Source organism: Balearica regulorum, chromosome 1 (assembly GCF_011004875.1).
Source record: "Balearica regulorum gibbericeps isolate bBalReg1 chromosome 1, bBalReg1.pri, whole genome shotgun sequence".
Lineage (NCBI taxonomy): Eukaryota > Metazoa > Chordata > Aves > Gruiformes > Gruidae > Balearica > Balearica regulorum.
The window spans coordinates 38,260,644-38,267,988 of record NC_046184.1 but is presented as its reverse complement, the minus strand read 5'-3'; the positions used below and the strand labels follow the sequence as shown (position 1 = coordinate 38,267,988).

The window sequence follows — 7,345 nt, the reverse complement described above, 5'->3', positions numbered from 1 at the left end:
CTAACCTCCACTATGTGAACCCTAACAGGGCAGCCTGTCAGCACCACGGCTTAGTAACCAGCCTCCTGGAGAGAGGCTGAGACCTCCAGGCGAAGGGAAGCCCTCCTTGTGTTTCTGGAGAGCAGCCTCCCCAGGGCTGGGGAGTGCTGTGCTGGCCCCGGGCAGCTCCCCGCTGGGCTGACCAGGGTCCCCGAGGAGGCTCCGGGGAGCAGAGGCAGGCGATGGAGTTGAGACCTGTATTGCGTTGTATTCTGGAGTTAGGGGCTTAAAAACAAAACACGGCATCATGCAACTCTCAGGTGCCTTTTTTTTTTTGGATCTGTACCGATGTATGCAATTTTGAAAAGGCTTTTGAAGTGAGCTCACTACTGTTTTAATCAACATATTTTTAAACAAACCTTTGTACTTTGTGTCCATGGTAAAAACCGATTAAAATCATGCTAGTTAGTTGTAGTCACGTATAGGACTGACTACGATTACCTAAATTGAGCATGACCTAAGGCTGCTAGAAGTTGCCCCTGCAACTAAAACTTTAGCTTCTCATTTAATCAGTTGCTGTTTATCTTGCTGATAATGATATCTTGGTATCAGCAGAAAGAGTGCAACTCCTGTTTCTATTTTTGTAAGACAAATGCCAGCTTCAGCTGAGCTACAGGGCAGCAAAGCAGCTGGTTTGCAATCCCCTTGACAGCACAGACAGTTTCTTCTGTGTGTGGCATAGTTTAAGCACAAAAATTAAACTGGCTCACTTAGTACACAGGGTATGTAGGAGGGGTTTAGTCATTTATATCTGTGATAAGGGGCAGTTGCAGACTCAGTGCCTTGGATGTAGGGTGAAGCCAAGCAGAGACTAAGGCACAGGTTCTTCTCCTGAGCTTTGCAGGTCTTGAACTGCTGCCTAACTAGGGTTGGGACCTCAGGCCTGTTTTCTTGTCCCTAAACCAATTCTGCGTGGACATCTTTAGATCACATTGCCAGTTTTATTATATGATTGCACATTAATTAAATCAGATTTTCCTTACTCGTCATGTAGCTGTTGTTTACGGCTAAGCAATGGACTTGTACCTGTCACCTTTAACGTCGTGTGTTAGTATTTGGATTTGTAATAGCTCAAATGGCTCCTCTGTTAGTAAAAGCAGTGGCAGCTGTAATGCTTTTACCTCAAGGGGACCCCCAAATAAAATGTTGTTGCAGATTAGCTTGCGCATATGCACATGCATAAATATAAAGCAAGGGGAGGGCAATGCCCAGTCACTCACATCAGCAGGACCTGCCCTTCACAGGGGAAACCGAAAGACCGCATTTTAATTGCAGTCATTCCCTTAGCTAGAGATGGAAAGGGAGAAGGAGATATGGGCTCTTGCAGGGCTGCATCAGAAACCTGCAAAAATTGTACATTGGACACCTGTGAACTGGAGTTTCATACTTCTTGCTTTTATGATTTTTAAATCCAAGTCAGTGAGCTTAATCTAGACCTGAAATTAAGTCAAATGAATCCACGACGTTTCAGTTCTGTGTCTAAGGAGTTAAGACCTCTTGCTCATCCTTATTTTCAAACAAAATTTTGTATAGATCTGTGCGAAGGTCCCCACCTTGGACAGGCAAGCAGCTGATGTTCAGGAGGCCGTGTGGAACCTGAAGTCACTCTGCAAAGCAGTGGCAGCACCTGGGAGCAGGATCTCAGCCCTCCTGAAGCCTGGTCTGGAGCACCTGAGCGCAGCTAATGAGAGACCATCCAGTCCTCAGCTGAAGCATATTTACCCCTCAGGTTTGCCAATACAACCGTACAACAGCCCCGAGTCATCTGTCTTTATCGAGATTATCTCTTATTTTTAACTCTTTTGCTGTCTTCTTGCATGACATATGGCAAATCATTTACCCTTTTCCTGCTCCATTTGCCTTACCTACCAAGCGAGGATAACACTCACCTCCGAGGACTGTAGGAGACTAAATTCGTTAGCGATGGCAGGGTTGCTCTGAAATATGTGGGTGGCGAGCCCCGTGTAAGTCCAAAGCATACTACAAATTGAAGAAATGTTTGATTCCATCTCCAGCTGTTTGCCGTGGCTTCTCCGACTCATAAAAATTTTGCCATAGAGGCTTTAAAAGCTGCTGCCTGTGGCCCGTGCTTTTTTCACCGCTCTCCTTTCTTTATTGCATAGCTCACAGTTATGCCTTTTTCTTAAGCAGCTTTCCTCTGCAAAACGCAGCTTTCTCTTCCACTTCTCTGCACATGAAGAAAGAGTACCTTTCATTTGCTTGCATATGCACTTTTCTGCATTTTGTTTTTAGCTTTAATGTAACAGTTTTATATTGAATAGATGCCTTTTATTAAGCCATTATTACTTTTTTGTATTTTACCACAATCCTGAAGTGGCTACAAAAAACATTGCAAGTACAATAAAAATCTAGGATTCAACAGTTTCATTCACCTTCCTAAAAAATGATGGCATATGACATTCACGTTATTTTCCACAATGTTTGTTATAAAAAAAAAAAAACCAATTACTTACTCTTTTAAGAAGATAAAGTAAAAAAACCCACAACATTTATAGGACAGGAGCTTTCCTTTTATTTTTGTAAATGCACTTTCCAACAGAGCTCCATCTATTTGTAATTACTCAACACTACAGAATCTCTCCTTGGGCAGAAGATTAGATAATAAAGTGTCTACGACAGGCACCAATCTTTAAAAGGGCCAGAGAAACAGCACCTAAGATATCAGTAAGAGCAAAAATTCTACTTGAAAGAATACACTGGTGTTTCTATTTACTAACTTATCAGCTTTGCTTAAATTAACTATGACTGAAGTATGCTCTACCCTTTTCCTCAATTAACTTTTCATTCATTCACAAATTCGTTGGGCCTCACCCTGGAATGAGACCCTTCATTCTTCAAAGAGCCGGGGTGACCTGCTACAGTTTCCAACTAATCAGAGAAACAAAAAAAGGCTGAGATTAAACCCCAAGGAAGCCAGGCTATCTTGGAATTCACTTGCAAGAATAAACATTGTCACTTACAACAAGCAGATCTGCAGATATTTAACAAACCCCAGGGTGCTCCATACAGTGAAGATTTCCACATTTGATTGCCATCTTCTCCACCAGAGGAGTTTTCTTAGGTCTTTATCTAATCAAGAAGTTAGCTGGTGTGATAGACAAAAGAAACTTTCAGCACACTTCTAAGGGTTTAGACAACCTTCTATGCCCCTATCCATTGCAGTCAGCTCTGATATTGTGATTCATAAAAATCACCTTAAAATCGTAATTCAAACAAAATTGGGAATCATGATCTGTGTGTGCGATGGGTCAACTTATGTGTGACCTTTATTTTTTGTAAGAAAAAAAGGAAAGCGCTTAAAATTTATTGTGGTTAATGCTACCATTTCTGAAAAAGCCTTGTAATAACTTAGGATTAATTCTTCTTTCCTAGAAAATGTCTATTTCAGATGTCTTTTCACTAGCAAGAGCGGCTTTTGTGCGCTGACTGAATGCTTGGAGCTAAATTGGTATCAGTGTTATGGATATCCTTAAAAATAAAAATATTGCTCTGGAGTCAGAAAGTTGATAAGATTTATGAAAAAAATTCTTTGATCTGCTGGGCTGCTGGGATGTCCCGGTGCTGTTGATTGTGGCTTTTGTTTTATGCAGCAGAATGTTCAGTTCAGCTTAGATGCTGCAGAGCTGTCTGGAAGGTGCCTGTCAAAAACAGTCTGTCAAAGAAAAATCTCAAAAGAGTACAATTATCAACAAGCAATTTTGAGTTGAGTAAACTTTCTAATATAGTGTTTCATGTTGCATGCCTTTGGAAGCTGTTCCTTATGTGTTCTCCTTGGAGGTGCAAGGTATGGATGGTAAATATCTTCTCATAACTACTGTGTTCATACAGGGAAGGAGATAAAGCAAGGGAGCAAGAAACTTGAAACAAAATGTGCTAACCATGCACGACATATGTCGTGAAGAATGAAAAAAGGACAAAAGGAGTAGTCAGATCAATGGGTTTCATGCCAGAATCATCACAACACACCTAAACTGCATGCATCTCCAGCGATTACTTTGACCTCCTTTAATAGTAAGACATTTCTCCCTATTGCTTTTGTTGTATTCTGGAGAAGCAATGGAAAATTAATGCTTCAGTAACTTGAAAGACAGAGATGGAGAAAAGGGACAAGCTTCCTTAGACAGAAAGGTTTGTGCACCCCAACCTGTTCTGGGATGTTTAGATACAGATTAAGAGAAAAGTCCACAGTGTGAGGAAATGCTTGTGTAAGTGAGCAGTAGCTTTTATTTTAAGACTGTGCCTTTACAGGAAAAAAAATTCCATCTGTCTGTCTGTCTGTCTGTCTATCTATCTATCTGTATTTCTGCCTACCTACCCACTTAACTACCTGCTTGTGCATAATATTGTTGTAGCAGTGATAAGAACGTGAGCAATGTTCTTTCAAGTTCTGTAGGGTGAGGTGGTGTCTTTTTTGTTGTTTTTTTAAGACCAACCAATATGGCTAAAAAAAAAAAAAAAAAGACAAGAAGTGGGATGCAAAGAGTCTCCTTCAAGTCAGATGGCTGCTGGAAGTGGATCGAGCCCTCCCAGCAGCCGTCGTATGCAGTGGGTTGCCTAAACTCTCCCGCAAGTCCTTCCGCTGGCAGAACTGGGGAGTGCTAAACAGATGGTGGGAAGTGTGAAGCAGCCAGAGATGGTGAATTCTTTGGTCAGCACAATTGGATCTGAAAGCAGATGTCTGCCTACCACCTTTGCTGCACTGACAAAATGAAAAATACAGCAACACTGGGACTGGGGCAGATTACTTACCTTCCATTTTAGCACAGCTCGGGTAGACGCAATAAAATTTTAAATGGCGGTTTGACAGTGAGCTTTGTTCCTTAAAACACAACACAATCAGGCTACGAAGGGAAAGTAAAAGAGCTGCCTGTACGCTCTTGCTCCCCAGAACCACAGCGTAGGGCCGGATCTCATGTGTGGGTCTAACTCTGCTCCCGCTAATCTGATAGTCTATAGATGGTAGTGGTAGCAGTAAAAAGCCCCAGGGGAACAAATAAGGACTACTGTGCTGAGTAAGAGTTTGCACAGGCTGTGTGCTTTTTACGGTATATGTCTACATTTGGGATGAAGATTAGCAGGCCAGTTGCCTCAGTGCAAGCAGAAAACATGTTTCAGACTGCACATTTTCACGGCTGACTTGCAAACTGGTTTCAAGAGTGCACTACCAGAGACATATTAAAACCACTGTTGTTTGAGCCCTTTATCCTTTCTTGTTTAAAATTTTATGAAAGACTTAAAATTGCTTTCCTTTGATTTCAGCTAACCTAGTTTCTCTGCATTTCTCCATACAGGTTGCGGAAAACAGGATTTTATGAGCAATTCAAACTACGCATGAAGAGTCTGTTAACAAATATGTAGTGCCAAATTCTTAGATACACAGGACCACTGCAGTAAAAACAAAGGGATTGTATGGGTGGGAATAGGAATAGATTTTGCAAGGAATGTGGATTCCCAAAGGAAGTGGTAACTTTCATAAACTCTTGAAAACCCATTTTCCATACCCGCCACTCTCACCACCTTCTTCTTATAAACCTGGTCGTTCAGTAAAACCTGTAGTTTTCTGGCCCGCTGTGCTGTGCTATTATGGCTGAACAAGTGGGGTGAAAAACAGGCATGTGAAATTTTCACAGCGCAGCACACACCAACACAAAGCCTTGCCTTGGTTTCAAATTTCTTTACCAATCCAAAACCCAGACAAGCTTCATTGAAAGGTTTGTTAAGGTTCACGAACCGCAGGATGAGTTTGGGGGTGTGCCAAAAAAAAGAAAGGTCTGGAAGAGCGAGCAGAAACTGGGAGCAGATCTACTTTGGGCTCTGCCACAGGTTGGCTGCGGGTCTTGGGCAGCTCGTCCTTCTCTCCCGTCTCTCAAATGGCGCTGCTTGAGTAATGCTGCTGAACTCCCTGTGTCTCAGGAGCATTCAGAGGATGAACGGCTGAGAAGCCCTTTAAATAAGTGGAGTGTTATACCAGTACCTGACTAGGCTATAGAGACTTCCCAGTAGAGCCATAGCAGCAAAGCTCCAGCAAAGACCCAGCTGGAGCATCCTTTTCCTGGTTTGCAGGAGTCATCCTGAGGACAATACGTGTCATTTTCCTGAAGATAATTTCTTTTACTTCTAACGTACGCCTTCTCATAGATTTTGCCATGATACCTGTGGCCGCAGTTCCACTTCCTCTAAGGCAAAGGAAATAACTGTAAAATGCCGTTTACCGAGTGGGGCATTGGAACGAGAGAGCTTTGGGCTCACCAGGAAGACATACATAGAGGGGGCAGCTCTGCTGCCACATTCCCGGGCAGACCGGTGTGCGTACGTGCACAGGGGGAGTTCCTATCAGTACTGCAACAGCTCTTTATAAATTACCATGAAGTCGCAAACTGAGATTAGTCTGTTAGGAAAGTTCTGATCCTGGGTTCAGTTTTATTAGGGTCATTTAACTTTTTAGCAATTGCTTTACCAAGGATGTAAGAAAAGATGCTGAGAAAGAAAGAAAAACAAAAGGGCAAACATGAAAACCACAGTTAATACTTTCAGAAAAAAAAAATAAAAATGGTCCAAATACTGATGTTTTCTTTCAGGTAAAATTCTGCTGCTCTGGATCACAGCTCTACAATTTAATGAAAAACAGGGTGGCATAAAAAGAGACAGTCATCACTTCACTGACTTCAGAGAACACTTTGTTTTAAAGCTGAGTAAATACACTAATCTGTTTGCTAATCTATACTGTTGTTTGGAGAAATGCAACTATTTAAAGTTAGAAGATTCTGTGTTAAAAGTATCCAGGTGTGTCACAAGTAATTATATATAATAAAGTATCCCCCTATGACTCTATATTAATCAAGCACCTTATTTCGCTGTTTAAATTCCATGATTGCCTTTAAGAGGAGCCATGTGGGTTTTGACCATGTTATTAGTGTTTAATGTATCTTGTTGTTTTGTCTGTAAGCTTCATTTAAATATTGCAAGTTTGCAAAGCCCTACCCACAAATTCCTCAATACCAGGGGGAAGAGACCTTTTTCATGTCTGTAAATTAATTTTATTTATTTATTTTATTTTATTTCATTTCACTTTATTTCATTTTATTTTATTGGGTATTAAGATTACTTGCTGCAACCACATTCCTTGTGGGGTGATGATATCAGAGGCTTTGTGACAATCCTATAACATGCACAGTGGACTGTCAAGATATTGATTACACTGAGCAATTTTGGGCAAATTTCATTTTGCAGCAGCCACACCAAGTGGTGTCCAAGTGATGTCCAATACATTCAAAAAGGGATTTTT

At 41.4% G+C, this 7,345-nt stretch overlaps 1 long non-coding RNA gene across 1 annotated transcript; it reads left to right on the top strand.

Annotated features, from left to right (window-relative positions):
* The first annotated feature begins 1,704 nt into the window (after positions 1-1,704).
* Positions 1,705-6,891, top strand: LOC142600558 (uncharacterized). Its single transcript, XR_012834105.1, has 4 exons — positions 1,705-1,768; positions 3,651-3,762; positions 3,889-4,071; positions 5,352-6,891. It is a non-coding gene; the product is annotated as an uncharacterized LOC142600558 (long non-coding RNA).
* Positions 6,892-7,345: the final 454 nt, after the last annotated feature.